Raw genomic sequence first — 17,194 nt, 5'->3', positions numbered from 1 at the left:
AGTCAGAGTAGAACATGGTGATCTGATTCAAATATATGTTGATACAAAAAATGTAGCAAAGAAATGAGTATATGAGTCACATAGCCCTGAACATTTAAAGGGACTTTACAATTCTAGGGGCTGATGTGGCTCAGAGCAGGCATAATTGCTATGCGGCATTGCATTACATAGAATTTTAGGACCCAATAAATGTTGTTATTTTAATGAATAAATATGAAAAACTATAACTACATATAGTTAAGTACCATTAAATCAGGTTCAGAATTTCTACAGAATTTAATATGATTGAATCAACATTTGGTTACACTATTGGAAGTCGTTTTAGGTGTCAGAACAGGTGGAAATAGCTCTTTTAAGGGAAGATTTTCACTTTTTGCAGAATAATTAAAGGCTCTGTTTGCTTTAATATCTACTCTGAATTAGTCAAAAACAGCCCACATTCCTAGTTCACGAGCAGCAGACAGTTGTGATGTTTTCTGTAAATATTAAACACAGCGGAGTCATTCTGTTCATGATCACAACACAAAGTTTGGCCCCAATGGCTCGGACAGGCAGAAGCCAAACATTAGGGGTCGTTACACTAAACAATGTCAGCTTTACTTGACATGAATTAGGATAGCTGAAACCACAGACATTAAAGCCTTGCATTAATTGACCAAAAGTGCCTGGAAATGTAATTGCTGAAAAACAGCATTGTACCACGTAGGATACCACGTAATCCTGTATGGACAGGGCAAAAGATTTAGAGTATGTGAGTGGATATGTGATGTCCTTTTGGAGTCTCTAAATACATAAATATGACATATTTATGTTCTCAAAATTAAGTAGAACATGGTCAAACTTTAGTTTTGTCTCCATTGTTTTTAGACCATGAAAATAACATTATTTTATTTGTTTTAATTCAAGTATTTATTCCATTTTCTTTTGGACTAAAATTGTATACTTTCAAAAGAGACAATTTTTTACAAAAGAAAGGAGAATGGGATGAAGGGAAAGATAGCTGGAAAGGATACACCTGTTCCAGAGATGGAGGTGGTGGGCAGGTAGGAGGAAAGGCTGCTGAAATCCCTTGATCACTGGCAGGACAATGGTAGCTTTTGTCATGTGATCAGAGGCTGGTTGATGTTCCCATGGGGAGGAGGCCATGAATCCGGGGTCATTGAGGGGCAAGTTTAAGGTTTGACTGATATGCAGTATTTTTATATATATATATATATATATATATATATATATATATATATATATATATATATATATATATATATTATAATAGGCAGATTATAAAAAGTCCATAATATATATTTTAAGTTTATGTATGAGCTGTGGTTGCAGGACAGAACTGTATTCTGTATGCAAGTTTTGAATTAACTAGGTGAATGTTGAAACAGAAGATTTTCCTTTAAATTCAGCTTTGGTCAACAGATTTTGAAAGCTGCCTGCTGAGTGGGAATCTGAAATTATGTGCAATCGGTGCAATAGTTTCCTTCTGTGTTTAATGAAATGAGGATGGACACTGGTGTGGTTTTATATGGTTCCGCAGGTGTCTCGACATGCGTTTTTGAGACCTGAAGTTCTCAAAAAATGTGCCGGTCCTGCGTGAGACACTGAAGACACAGTGAGACGCGGTGCAGGAGTCAATGATCTTCGTCCACCATATTTACATACACAACAATGGAAAAACAGAGCAGACGCATGCAATAACGTGTTCGGTATTAATGGCCCCTCATACGTTTGCACGGATATGTGAGTGAGAGCACATGGGCGAAACATGTTTGGAAGGCCAGCATATTTTTTCATAAATTACAAACCTGAATCCAAGGTCCTACTTGAAAAACTGACCCGAGCCCGGCGGACCTGTAATGTGAACCGCTCTGAGCGCACTGACCACAGCGTATCTGTGCGTGTACCCAGAACAACGTGTTACTCCTCCAATGGTTACTGGACATTTCCTAACAGGCAGGGGGTCCCTCGACGTCAGGGGCCCTACGAAATTGCGTGGTGGTTAAAACAGCTACGGAGCATGTCACAGTCAGTAGTGAATTTGTTTGGCCTCCCCATTAAAATCATCGGGTTTTACCTATAGCCACCCCTGAAAAAAAGTTAAGGCTACGCCCCTGTGTCTCTGATTAATTTAGATGTTACCACATGACACACTTCATTTAAACCAAAAAAAATTTGTAGGGTGGGCCTATTCAATATGATGATTTTTAAGAGCTGCTTGTAACTGCACTTTCTTTGTATTATTCTTCTTCTGATTAATTATGCACTGTAAAAAATATATATATGAGAGAGAGAGAGAGAGAGAGAGAGAGAGAGAGAGAGAGAGAATTTTCGGTATATTGATAATGTCCATTGGTTACTGGTGTGTTGTATCATTTATATATCTGCTAATTTATTATTGTTTACATTTATTTATATTGTATTAACACTAGGCAGCAGGTGAAGCAGAGCTAGAAATGGCTATGCTAGCTACCGTACTGTAGCCTACTGAGGACTATTGCTTTACATTTAACGTTAGACTGTTTAAGTAAATGGGACTGGTTAAACAGGTTCTTTTTTAATTAGCCCACATTACAATTTACTGCGTTGACGATATATTTACAGTACTGGATGCGGTGACAGTTAAATCTAAATATCAAATCACACCAGCAACTGCTCAATTTTAGCCAAGAAAGGAGTTTGGTCAATAGTACAGAATATACAAGACAACCAATTGCATTCAATAAAACATTTTATTATACAATATGTCCAGTAAGAGGGTAAAGGGTGTTCCCCCTCCCATGGTCTTCCACTCCTGTTTTTTGTAGTGCTAGATCCGGGGTCCGGGGATCTAGATAAGTGATCTTCAACCCTGGTCCTCGAGTACCCCCCCGCCATATCTTTTCTAACACACCTGATTCAAACGAATGGGTCATTATCAGGCTTCTGCAGAGCTTGATAACAATTAAGTGCTAACCGCATTTAGAATCTAACGATAAACTTGAACTAAAGTTGTCTACATAAAATAACACAATTGATAAGAGGTCTACTAATGCTTGGAATATGAAAAAAAAAAAAGTCATTTCATCAACTTACCAGCGAGCGTGCTTCGAAACCACTGAAAATGAATGCAGAACGGCCCATGACACTTCCGCATTCTTCGATTACAATGGAAGTCTATGGGAGTGTCGCAACTCTCTTTTTCAATGGCTCTAGTGTAACCCAATGTAGACAGGTTGATTCAGTCATTATTAAATTATATTTTACATATTTAAATTGTACTACTGTACATGAAGCACATATTTTAGATATAACTTGAACAGTATAATCTTGTGTTAATAATAATTTAAAAATAGCTTCTGAAGCTTCTGCACAGGATAAGGGAGTGACACGCCCATCTTGCATCAATAAAATGTTTTATGTACATATACAGTAACTTGTAATTAATTAATTTATAATTTAATAAATGCCCATGAGAGCCTTTTTTAACATGATAAAATCCCTTACAGTATATGAAGTTATTGTGTCTTTTTGTCATTTCACCTATTGAAATGTACATGTTTACTTTTTTTTTTAATCCTTTTTATATATATATATATGTACTTTAAAAAAAAGATAAAATTTCCATTTCAATGTTTAAATATTATATTATATGAATATTTGTATATATATAAATATATATTATACAAATGACATACAAACATGTAGAATCATCAGCTTTAATTGCGCATTTAGACAAATTATTAATCATTACAATTAAAGGTTCATTATAATTATTATAGATGGATCAGGTGAGCCCTATATTAAAACAGTGGCTTTGGGGCAGTCAAGACAAAGAGCCCAATAGTGCAGGTTCAGCTGTTGATTATCCAGTTGTAGATTTCTTACAAGCTCCCTAAAACAGGTAGAGAAAACAAATAGGTGTTGGGAAAAAAAAAAATCTTCAAGCTTTAAAAGATCCATTACAAATGTGAGATGTTGGGGGTGTCTTCCCTCCCCTTTGCGTCTTCTATCTTCAAGAATTTTGGGAAAGTTTGCTCTTTGGGTGACTGGATATCCATTTTTGCCACTGGTCCAATCTTGGTCATCTATGGCAAACGTTCTCCATCCAATTTAAGATCTAGTGTGGAGGAAGCCCAGGGTGGCTGCTGGGATCAGTAGGCACAGTGTGGTGGGCAAAGGACCCAATCCTGCAGCACTGGAATTACTGGGAGCAGCCGTAACTGATGAAGATGCTGATGATTTGCTATCATCTGCAGACCCCTACACCAAACATGAAAGCAAAGAAAAGTCAGATTTAATAAGCAGGTTAAAAAGTGGACATAAAATTCACTGTTTATGTCACAATGTATTTGGAACATAATAGTAATTATACTAACTGCTTGTAAATGCAGTTTGTTTGTGGCTTACCTGAGTTGAAAACATTAAGGTTATAAGAAGCACCCCAAAGCACAATGCCAAAATTCTGTTCATTTTTATGGTTGCCTTTTCTTTCTCCTAAGAAGATTTCGACTGGACCAAGGGTCTGTGCTCAGTGATGGGGACTGACTGGGTGTTATAGTCTCATAATGATTGACGTATGACGTACATTTAAAGACCCGCCCACCAGGTGGAGCAGAAAGATCCAGAGGGCCTCTCTCAGAATCTCCAAATAAAACCTACGTTTTCGAAATGTTAAAAACGCTGAATTCAGATATTTCTCCATTCACATGTTCACGATAAGGAAAAATAAGACTAATGCATCATTAAAAAAGCCTAACTATAAAAGTAGCTTATTGTTAAAAGTAGCCAACGAGACGCCTAAACGAAATTAGACGCAGTTTTATTTTTAATTGATTCAATTTAGTGTACCTGATTGGAAAAATATTCAGTAAATTCAGAATATGCTTTTTCTCAAATCTGATGTTCTTGTTCGTGGGAAATTTAAAATATATGATTTGTTACTCGTAACTATTATTTCTGTTCATTTGATTTATTATAATGAAATCGCCTCGAATAGGCCTACAGCTCTGAAAGGTGCCAAAATAACTTCACTGTAGAAAATGTTTTGTCAGATAACCTAAAATGTGTTTCATGTGATAACATCCTAAATTAAATAAAAAAATGGTTTTTAATCTGACTAAATTTGCATGACGAACTAGGTTTGTGAACAAATTTAATTTTTATGAGTTATATCAAGTAGAGCTAGATATTTAAAGGAATATTCTAGGTTCAATACAAGTTAAGCTCAATCGACAGCATTTGTGGCATAATGTTGTTTACCACAAAAATAATTATGACTCGCTCATAATCAAAATTCGAAGTTTTAGTGAGGCCCATACGAATGGGGACAATGTTTTGGAGGGTTTAAAGGCAAACATGTAAAGCTGATAATTTTTTAAAAGCACTTTTGTTAAAACTCATGTATTAGGCCTATTTGAGCTATAAAGTTGTTTCAATCGTAATTTCTACAGTCATTTTAGGGTTTTGGGGTTTGTCGGTATTACATCGCCATGGCAACAAAGTTTTCAATTTTCATCACTAAAATCACGTTAACACACATTTATGTCTTGTGTCTATACTTTTGAAACAGTGAGTATTTTAACATGTTATGGATCGGCCCTATTCACTTCCATTGTAAGTGCCTAACCGGAACCTAGATATGTGCTATTTGATTTTTTTAAAGAAAAGAAGGGGGAAATCAAAATTAGTTTTTGTGGTAATCAATATTATGCTGTCGATTGAGTTTAACTTGTATGACCAAAGGTAAGAATTGCAGTTACAAACATTCCAATAACAGGACGATCTAGCAGATGATCCTTGGCCAAAATCGACATGTAAAACTAATTTCTTCAGTTTGAAGTTTATAGTAATATAAACGTTGTAGTATATTTCTCTAATAACACACTTTTAGGCGTAATAATTTAAACAAGATCTTCATTAGTGACAATCTACCACCCTCTTGAGTTTCAAATCTGCAGTAACATCATGAATAAACTCGTTTTCGTTTATTGTTGTTTGTCTCTTCACAGATCCCGTAGTTGCCTGTTGTTTCTATCGTTCTGTTGAGACAGAGTGCCGCCGATGAGGTCACATCCCAAACAAACTCTCAGCCTGCTTTAAAACTCACCTGTCAGCGTCCCATGCTGTGTCCGTTGTCAGTGCTCCGGAGACGCAGCGGGGCGGTACCGTGACTCCGTGCTGCTGCCCCGCACTGACTTCCCCATGAGAGTGAGCGGGCAGAACCTCCTGGAGCGAGAGATCCAGATCCAGCAGGTAAGAGTGTCAGGCCCAGAACCAGAACAAAACCTCTGCTTCAGCCACTGCTGGTGCTGTGGATCCGGTCTGGTTGGTTGTGATCTGTTGCATTTTACAAGAACCATCCACTTTCCTCACTCGTATATAGTTTAGCGCTGGCTGTATGAGGTTTCCTAATATATCTTCTTAGACAAAATTTGTTACCAGCATTGTTAGGGCTGATTTGAACTGATACAAACTTATGAGTGAGCAAAATGCACATGTTATGTTTATCTTCTGTTATAATGATTGTTGTGAACTGTGGTGTGTTTTTATAGAAATGTGGTTTTGACCAGCTGTACACATGGGAGAAAGGCAAAGAAGGAGTACTGCCTTCACGATGGACCACCATATGCCAATGGGGACCCGCATGTAGGGCACACTCTCGATAAGGTACCTTCTTTCTGATCATAGTCACACTCACCACAAGGTATGATTTGTTCCTGTAAACAATCTTTTGTCAAACCCCTTTATAATTCAGGGAAGAGTGCCTGGCTGATTGTCCTAAATCATGTTAAGTCACAGTAGCTGTATAGTTTGCCCTCAGAATCTTCAGTGGACCCCTGTTGATATCTGCAGATCCTCAAAGACATCCGGAACTGTTTTGAGGCGCTACGAGGCAGGCAGGTGCATTACGTGCCTGGCTGGGACCGTCATGGTCTGCCCATTGAGCTCAAAGCACTTGGAGACCTAGGAACCAGTGAGTAGAGATGGGCAGATCGAGGCTTCGTGAAGCAATGAAACAGTCGAAGCAAATGTGCCATTTTGTTTCGAGGCTTCGAATCAATCCGAAACCCGTCTCCACGGTGACACCTAGTGGTCACTTGCAGGTGTTGATCTGAAACAACCTTTACAAAGCGCTAATAAAAAAATGTGTTGTTTTTTTTTTTTTATTGTATTTTTGTAATATATGAAGCTTGTAACCTGTAGTCTCTTCACATTGCATAATGTGATTTTGGTCATGAAAAATGAATATTAATAAAAATAAATCAAGCCACAATGTCTCCCTTTCTTATAGATTTTTATTCAAAAATATTAATTTCTCTGCTGTTGAAGGACTCAGCCTACTTCTTTTTTACAGATAATTTCTCCAGCCTTTGAAAAAATTCTCTCACAAGGGACACTTGTTGCTGGCATACAAAGATATTTTTTAGCTAGGACATACAAATGAGGAAAGATTACTGCTCTCTCTTTCCAGTAAGTTAGAGGATCATGAGTTCTGGGCAAAAACGCATCAGCTGAGGTATTTTTTCACTTCCACTGTGGCATCAGCTGTAGGATTGTGTATCATCTGGGTCTCACGGATCACGATTGTCAAAATGTTCCCATAAACTGTCTTGTGTTTCAACTGGTGTTGATGATGGGCCTGATGTTGACATTTGTGGTTCTGAATTAAAAGAAACGGCAATTAGTAACAAATCATAAACTGACAACACATATGAAGTATAAATTTCATGAATCACATTACATAAGATAACATAGACTGAAACTCACCAGGAGTTGTGTTTGAGCGCATCAGTGAAGCACACTCCAGTGTGATGTGCTTTTCAGCATCCAGGGCTTTGGCAGGATTTCCAAAAGCCACATTTTTAAACCTTGGGTCCAGCAGTGTAGCCAGTGCCAAGGCTCTAAAAGTCTCGTACCCTCCACATCTGGAGTGCAGACCTTCTTGTAGATGTGAGCCTATGAGCCAACACAAGAGAAAACCATATTAATTAAAATAATGACAACAATATGAGAGTTATGGCCAATTACACGTATGGTCATAGTGTCCTACCTAATTGTACAGTTGATTCCTGCGTTGCATTTCCTTTTTTCTGTGCAAGCTTGTGCTGCAACATCCTGTACAATGGTATGAGCTTTGAAGCAGACACTCTCTGTTCCTCTGACATCTCTGTTGTTGCTAGTTTGAATGGTTGAAGAAGTGTCAATGACTGTTGAATAATGTCATACTCAAGACTTGTCAGGGAGCAGTATCACTGTTTAAATTGGCAAGTGCAGCAGCCACTGGCTCACGTTGCTCATACAAGCGTTGTAGCATGTCGAATGTGCTGTTCCATCTCGTTTCAACCTCCTGTATCATTTTCAGACTTGGTCTGCCCATCAAGCTCTGCATCTCCACAAGCTTGTCCTTTGCTTTGCAGCTGGATCTGAACAACCCCACTATCTTTCTGGCTTTCTGGCGAATTTCATTGATGACTGGGGTTTGATCCAGGGCCTTTTTCACTATCAAATTCAAATTATGAGCAAAACATGGGACATGGCGAAGGTTGAGTAGCTGGGCACTTAGGATCATGTTGGATGCATTGTCAGTCACCATGCAGTGAACTTTGGAGGTTATTCCCCACTCAGCCATTAGCAAGGCTTTAGCCTCCATGAGATGCTGGGCTGTGTGGGTTTGGTAAAACCTCCTTACACCCAGTAAAACAGTTGCCATTGTTGCCTCTGGTGTTATGTAATGGCATGTTACACCAAGATATCCATCCATATTAATGGAAGACCACATGTCAGCCGTAAGGCTAACAAATTCCGCCTTTTGTAGGTCCTCCATTGTCTTCTCCTTGGTTGTGTTGTACCTTTCAGCTGACCATTGTTTTAAGCACCTTCCGGGATGGGAGGATATAGCTTGGATCAAGCTTGTTCACAAAGGCCCTGAAACCCTCATCCTCCACGATGGTGAAGGGCTGCAGATCCTTCACCACCATGTTCAGAAGAGCCTCATCCAATTCCCTCTGTCTGCCTTTTAAAAGAGAAGATAAAACATACTTTCAGACAAATATATTGGAAAAATAGTAGCCTACCGTGAAAGTAGTCTACTGGTTCATTTGGAAACCTTCCTAAACAAAGTTATGTTATGAATATTTATGCTCAGTGTGCAGAGAAAGATAAAGTGCATTATAGAAATACAACAATTACAAAAAAACAAAATGATGTCTTGGCTGTAGATTGGGTACTCATATGTAGACATATAAAATGTATATTCACAAAGTATAATATTATATTGACAACATTTGTTTTTAAAGTGATTGGCAGTTGTGATTGGGATGTTAGGCATGTCTTAGTCCATGGCCTTTCTAAACAATGGCCCAACACTTAGTTATTATATTTCACTTATAATTAGCCTATATTTCAAACAATGCATACCTTGCTTAGATGGCCCAGCAGTGTCAGTAGCAGGCCTTGGTACAGGGGAACACTACCATCCTCTGCACCCTGCAGAATGGCAGGATGAATGCTCCTCAAATGGCGCATCATGGATGATGTATTGTTGCAGTAGGCTGAGCTGCCGATCACAATACACACATCTCACTTTATTTGGGGTTTCCAAATGGAAATGCTCCCACACCACAGATGTACGGCATCTCTTCTGTGGAGCCTCCATTTCTATCTATCTATCTATCTATTTTATATGTAGCCTATCTATCTAATAATCTATATGTATCTGTAATATATGTATCTATCTATTAATCTATATATATATATATATATATATATATATATATATATATATTTCTATCAATGCATCTATTCATGTGTCACTATATGTACTCTGTGTGTCTCTAAGTCAATGTGTAAATGTAAATTAAATCCTAAATATAACTAAACAAATCGCACTATAAATGTCACTATATCACCAAAAATCCACTATCTCAAAACCAAACTCCTCTCACAAAAACCCACGATATGAAAATGCGTTGACAAAACTTTTATACTGTGTGATTGTGTGATTTGTTCCCGAACCGACCAATCAATGAAACCCTGATTCGGCGGAGCACTCCACCTGATGAAACACTTAGACGCTTCATTTAGCCGTTGTCACGTGACGTGGGTGTTTTGAATCACGCTTCGGATCAGTGTTTCGAATCATCTTTGCTTCGGGATCTCGCAAAGCTTCGGAACGTCTGTTTCGCGCCAGCCATCCATACCAGTGAGCTGACCCTTTTACAGATCAGACAGAAAGGTCAGGAAGTCAAAGGTCACATGTAATTAATGTTCTAGAGAAATGACTAATTTGTTTACATTAAGCTTGCTAGTTTGTTTGAAAATACTGTCAATTTCTAATAAACTCAATTTTTAAGACTTTGATTAATGATAGAAAATTGTGTCTCCGTTCAGCACGTGAGTTTGCAGAGAGGGCCATATCTCGGCAGCGTGCTGCATTCCAGCGCTAGGGCGTGATGGCTGACTGGCAGAATCGTTATTACACAATTGATGGCAAATATGAAGCAGTACAGTTGAAAGTGTTCCAGGAGATGCATGGCAAAGTAAGTGAGACTCTCTCTATGGAACATGGCACATTCGCATTTACTTGATTTCAGAGCTTCAACTGAGTGTTAAAGGAATATTCCAGGTTTAATATGAGTTAAGCTCAGTCAACAGCATTTGTGGCATAATGTTGATTAACATAAAAAAAATTAAAGTGATGACTCGTCTGTCCTTGTCTTTAAAAGAAAGAAGCAAAAATACTGTTACAGTGAGGCATTTACAATAGAAGTGAATGGGGCCAATTTTTGGAGAGTTTAAAAGCAGAAATGTGAAGCTTATAATTTTATAAAAGCACTTGCATTAATGCTTCTGGTTAAACTTGTATATTATTTGAGCCTCTAAAGTTGTTAAAATTGTAGTTTCTATGGCCGTTTTAGGGTTTATGGCATTATGTCATTGTGGCAACGAAGTTGTAAAATTGGAAATAACATTCCACAGAAAAGGTTAGTAAGCAAATTTATCACACCAAAATCATGTTAATACACATATTGTTTACGTCTTGTGGCTATACTTTTTATACAGTGAGTGTTTTTATGTTTACAGACTGGCCCCATTCACTCCCATTGTAATTACCTCACTGGAACCCAGATTTTTGCTTTTTTTTTTAAAGAAAAGGAAGGACTTGTCGAAATAAGTTTTTGTGGTAATCGACATTATGCCACATGCGTCCGATTGAGCTGAACTTGTATTGCACCTGGAATATTCCTATTCTCAGAATGCGTTCTTTAATTAGTTTCCCATGACTTCCCCTTTTCTCAAATTTTATACAGGGTTTAATTTATCAGGACTAAGCCTGTGTTCTGGTCACCATCATCCAGGTAGGAGAATTTAATTGTTTGTTGCTGAAAAAGGCAGCTCTTCATGTATTTGTAGCCTTACATAAAGACTTTGATCTTATAAATATACATTTATTATGTTTCACTTGAAATATGTGGATATGATGTATAATTTTTGTGTAGGACAGCCCTTGCAGAAGCTGAGCTGGAGTATAATCCAGAACATGTGAGCCGTGCAATGTACATCACCTTCCCTCTGCTCACCCTGCCTGCCAAACTTTCTGCAAAAGCAGGTGTGTGTCTGCCATCTGTCCCTGTCACCCACACATACACACAATTCAAAAAACCTTGTATATGGTGCCTTTGCTATAACTCCTGCCAGTATCTGTGTGTGTGTGTCTGCTCTGTTATGGACGACACAGCCTTGGACTATACCAGCCAATCAGGCAGTTTGCTACATGCCCAAAACACAGTAAGTTGCACACAAACACTTTTGAATCTAAGTGTGAGATGCACATGATCTGATTTGATGTCGACTGATGATGCTCAGGTGATCCTGTTCTTCCTCAGATACTCTGTAGTCAAGAGAGACGATAATGAACAGCTCCTACTAGTCGCCACTGAGCGCATCAGCAGCCTTGCCTCCATACTGGGGACAAATCTGGAGAGCTTGGCAACATTTGAAGGTAAATCCTGTTATATGTTTGTCTTAAACCAGTGATCATGGTTCTTAACTGTCCTGTATCTTTTTCTGTCTATCACACTTTTTTATTCTCGAGGGTCAGATCTTGAAAGTGGAGTCTGCCAGCATCCCACAATTCCTGCAAAAGAAGTGCCTTTGTTGCCGGCTAATCATGTGACCATGACCAAGAGAACGGGATTGGTTCACACAGCTCCAGCCCATGGCATGGAGGACTGCAGTGTTGCCACACACTTCAATATGCCTGTGGTACATCACCCAGGCCAGTATTGACCAATCATGTGCCAGCCAGTGGAACAGTATACATTTGGGTTTGTGGTCATGACATTTAATTTGCATTCTCTTAAGAAGTGCATTGTGGATGAGGAGGGCAAATTTACAGAACTCGCTGGCACTGACCTGCAGAATAAATCTGTGTTAAATGAAGGCAACGCCACAGGTGAGAGAGAAAGAGGGATAGATGTAGAAAAGGAAGCATCAATAGTATAATTTTAAACACTAGGAAAAAAGTCTAGAATATCATATCTTAAAATAATATGTACGATAATACATGTAAATAATATACCTTTGGTGTGTGTGTGTGTGTGTGTGTGTGTGTGTGTGTGTGTTTGTGGGTGATAGTTATCTCTATGCTGCAGGCAGCAGGTGCAGTTGTGAAGGAGGAAGATTATGTTCACAGCTACCCGTATGACTGGAGGACCAAACAGCTGGTTGTGATCAGAGCCAGTAAACAGTGGTTTATTAATACAGCCAGCCTCAAAGACAAAGCCAAGGTGAGCCATAATCATCACAATAGACTCATAATTAATTAAAGTTAATGGTATATTTCACCAAAGAAATTCTAATTCTCTCATCATGTTCTCCATTATGCTGTCTCAAACTCGTTTGACACTTTTGTGGACCACAAATTAAGATATTTTGATGGGATATATGATGTGAATATGTCTATACAATACAAGTCAAACTTCCAAGCTCCTAAAAGAATAGTATTAAAAAAACAGTATTTATTTTTATGTAGGATGCCCTGCAGAAGGTGCGTGTGATCCCAGAATTGGCAAGGTCCAGTTTGTTGGCAATGTTGGACAGAAGAACATACTGGTGTATTTCTCGGCAGAGGAGCTGGGGCGTCCCCGTTCCTGTGTTCTACCATAAGGAGACTGGAGAGCCACTCTTAAACAAGTATACACTTGCAAATTGCTCATAACCCTTCCTTTAGACACACACAAACATACACATAAATACAACTGTAAGAATTCCCTCTTTATATCTCTCTCAGACATTCAGTAACACACATTGCTCTTAATTAATTTGATAAATGCATCTCGTATTAAAACTACCACCACTTAAAAGATGAATGTTGGTAGGTGACACTAATAAGCAACTAGTCAGTTGCTGGATGATTATTTAACCACCTTGTCATATGCCTAGACTATACTGTGTGTGTGTGTGACTTTCTCCAGTCCCACATGTGTCTGTGTTAGCGTTTTTTCTCTCTCATAATCAGACCCATGTGCAGACTCCTATGTGAAAGGGAAAGATCAGATTGGCGGTTGGTTTCAGGCATCTCTCCTAACCAGTGTAGCCGTAAGGAATAAAGCCCCTTACAAGTGAGTGAGATAAGTGTATTTGTCTCTCATACATGCACAGACAGTCACTCACCTTGTGTCTTTGTATTGTCTATTTCAGAGACGCTGATGGTCCATGGTTTTGCTGCGAGTGAGACAGTAGAAAAAATGTCAATATCTATAGACAATGTGGACGACCCAGATGACATCAAGGGGGGAAGGTACAATAGCATCAACTAATCGTCTCTCTGTCTGTCACTCTTTTCTGTCTGTTACGGTGTCTGCCTGTCACTCTCATTTCTGTCTGTCTGTCTTATGTCTGTCTGTCACTCTTCCTTGTCTGTCTGTCACTCTCTTCTGTCTGTCTGTCACTTCAAAATGGCTTTATTGGCATGACTTTAAATTATACAATATTGATTAAGCAGAGTTTGTATGTAAATAAATATAGAACAACATATTAATCTGTAGTTTAAAGGAATATTCCGGGTTCAATACAAGTTAAGCTCAATCGACAGCATTTGTGGCATAATATTGATTACCGCAAACATTTATTTTGACTCGTTCCTCCTTTTCTTTAAAAAAAAAAATATGCAGATCGAGGTTACAGTGAGGCACTTACAATGGAAGTGAATGTGGCCAATTTTTTGAAGGTTTCAAGGGAAATGTGAAGTTTATAATTTTACTAAAGCAATTGCATTAATTCTTCTGTTAAAACTCATGTATTATTTGAACTGTACAATTGTTTAAATTGTCATTTTTATTTCATTTTAGGGATTGTTGACATTACATTGTGATGGTAATGAAGATGTAAAATTGGCTCTAACTTTAAGTGATTTTATCACACTAAAATCATGTTTACACACTTTGTCTTGTCTATTCTTTTGAAAAAGTGAGCATTTTAACATAAAAAATAGTTTCCATTCACTTCCATTGTAAATGCCTCACTGGAACCCCGATTTTTGCCTTTTTTAAAGAAAAGGAGGAACGAGTCGAGATATAATTTTTTGGTAGGATAACTGTGGTGAACTATTGGGTAACACACATAAAATATATTCACCCTCTGTCTCTCAGGCTGTGACACACTAAAACGTATCTCGCAGCCAGTGCTGCTGTTTGTCCTTCTCCAAGTATTTTATTTTTGTTTTGTTCTGCCATGTCTGTCTGTCTGTCTGTCACTCTTTCTGTTCCATCTACCTGTCTGCCTGTCTGTCACTCATTCTTTTCCATCTGCCTGTCTGTCTGACACTCATTCTTTTCTTTCTGTATGTCTGGCTGTCACTCCTTTTCTATCTGTACTATGTTATTGTACTAAATAACTGTCTTTCTCTCTCAGAACTTGTCTGTCTCTCCTCCATATGGTGCGGCTGTTTTGAAATGGTGGGTTGCGGAGTCAAACCTGTTCTCTGAGGTTCAGATTGGCCCAAACATACTGCCTAACATCTCCTTTTGTGTTCCTCAGAAGATAGTATGTCATATGGGTTTGGAACAACATGAGGGTGAGTAAATGATAACAGAATTTTCAGTTTTGCATGAACTGTCCCCTTAAACACTGTGAGAATGTTACTAATCCTTTCTAAACTAACTGCCAAGAATATGTAGTTTGGCCTGGTTTCTTAGACATAAGGTGAGTTCATTTAAAACAAAATCGGTGGTTCGTAACAGCTCGTTTGGGTGAACTTTCAGGAAAACTTCTAACTGGCTGCTAAACACCTTCTTACTGCCATTGGTCCACATCATCGGTAGTTGTGACCTGAAGGTCAACCTTCTATGTTTACATTGTTCAGTCAACATGAACACACCGGCATGCAGTTATTAATGAGCTGGTGCAAATTTGTGTCGAGACATTATTTTCAAGATTATTCTGTTTTAATTAGTCTACAAAAGGAATAAAATCTACTCAAATACTCTAAAGTGCCCATTCACCCATGTACCACCTGCAACAAAAGCCATTTACACATCTGCCCAAAGGAAGATAAGCCTATCATCATTCTTTTGTCTGCATTTTGCTCATTAAAACTCCTTTATACACCTTACTTTGCAGTAGTATCAGTGTGATCATAAATTACAATAACGGTGTAATCGGTGCATGTTATGGCTGCATAATGCATGTTAGTGCATAAGTGCCATGAATTCAGAATATTAACAAGACCTGTTAATAAAACATTCTACTGCATAAATATAACTTTAAATCATCGAGTGGTTAAAGCAGCATCTTGTACTGATCTAGAGTAAATTCTACTCATTGAATGAAGCATAAAGTCACAGATAACACATTTTAAGGTTTTACATTTAGTCTAATCGTCCTCAATTGAAATGTACTTCTAAACACCTCCCACAGTGGTGTGGCGGGTGTCTGAATGTTCGCAAAAGTATACTGTTGCTCGTCCGTTTCAAACTTTGTTTTTACTTCTGAATGAATAAGAACTTCTCTGCAAGTTTATCAGGCCTTTAGTCACCATTTACTTGCGCTATTTTTCCATACAATGAAAGTTAATGGTTACTGAGGTAATTCTGCATTGTTTGGGTTTAGAGATTCTTATAGAATTTTTATTTTGATCTTAATTGCTTTTAGAATACTCATTCTGCCATGCTGTTTCTCTGTGTGTCCTGTAGGGGGCATTTATTTGTGAAGAAAGTTCATACAGTATAGCTGCAATGCCCAACTCTATATCTTGCTGTCTGAGATGTAGGCGCTACACATCAGATGAGCCTGACTGCCTCTGCCCACGATGCCAGACCATGCAGGAAAATGCCAAGTAACTATCCTGACTGTTGCTATGACTGCAGCCCACTCACTGGCCCCTCCTCCTCTCTGATCATGGCAAAAGCTATGATGAACCAATAGGAAGCTGCTAATGTAACAGGCATAAAGTTGTGGGTGGATCACGTTTCTCAGGGGTCAAACAGGAAATGGACTGTTAAAAATGAATGGAGCAAAAATATTTGGTAAGGAAAAATTAAACCAGACACTCGGCTGAGATAACATACATATTCACTAATTTCTGAGCATGTATACAACATTTAAAGCACTTATCTGGGATCTGCATTAAAAGGCATAGTTCACTCAAAAAATGATTTAATTGTTTCACCCTAATATTGTTCCAAAAACATCTGTATGGTGTTAGGTAGAAAAACAGCCTCGGTCTCTATTCACTTTCATTGTATGGAAAAAATATGCACTGAAAGTAAAACTAATATTCTGATTTTGTGTTGTTCAGAATAACATGAGGGTGAGTAAATGATGACAGAATTTTCATTTTGGGTGAACTATCCTAACAGTTATGATTAAATCATTTTATTATAGTTACAGGGCTGATGTTCGAAGGTCAGTGCTGTTACAGGTTTATTAAGCCTACTGATTGAAGCAAAACGATTGTCAATACATTGGAGAGAATATTCGTGTTTCTGTAAATAGTTAAATCTATCTACATGTGCAAGTGTTTTTGATGGGTGGAGGGCTCCATTCAAAACATTTGCATGTTTATTTGCTGTAAATTCACATTCTATATGTCATGAAGTTGGTTTTCTGTCTGCAACATTTTTGTGACATTTTGTTTAACAAAGACAATACTGTATGACAGGAGAATATGTCAGTTTAAGTTTTACTGTTTATCTGTATTTAAATTATGCTT

The 17,194-nt window shown here is 38.1% G+C and overlaps 1 long non-coding RNA gene and 1 pseudogene across 1 annotated transcript; one reads left to right on the top strand and one right to left on the bottom strand.

Moving 5' to 3' along the window:
• Nucleotides 1-2,741: 2,741 nt before the first annotated feature.
• LOC127657230 (uncharacterized) lies at nt 2,742-4,523 on the bottom strand. The gene is made up of 3 exons (XR_007972257.1): nt 4,390-4,523; nt 3,076-4,242; nt 2,742-2,893 (listed from the first exon to the last, which is right to left on the bottom strand). It is a non-coding gene; the product is annotated as an uncharacterized LOC127657230 (long non-coding RNA).
• A 1,561-nt stretch (nt 4,524-6,084) lies between these two features.
• On the top strand, nt 6,085-16,323 carry LOC127656753 (isoleucine--tRNA ligase, mitochondrial-like; annotated as a pseudogene).
• Nucleotides 16,324-17,194: the final 871 nt, after the last annotated feature.

Source organism: Xyrauchen texanus, chromosome 16, assembly GCF_025860055.1.
Source record: "Xyrauchen texanus isolate HMW12.3.18 chromosome 16, RBS_HiC_50CHRs, whole genome shotgun sequence".
In the NCBI taxonomy this organism is placed as follows: domain Eukaryota; kingdom Metazoa; phylum Chordata; class Actinopteri; order Cypriniformes; family Catostomidae; genus Xyrauchen; species Xyrauchen texanus.
The sequence above is the reverse complement of the archived record's forward strand: the minus strand, read 5'-3'. Positions and strand labels throughout refer to the sequence as shown.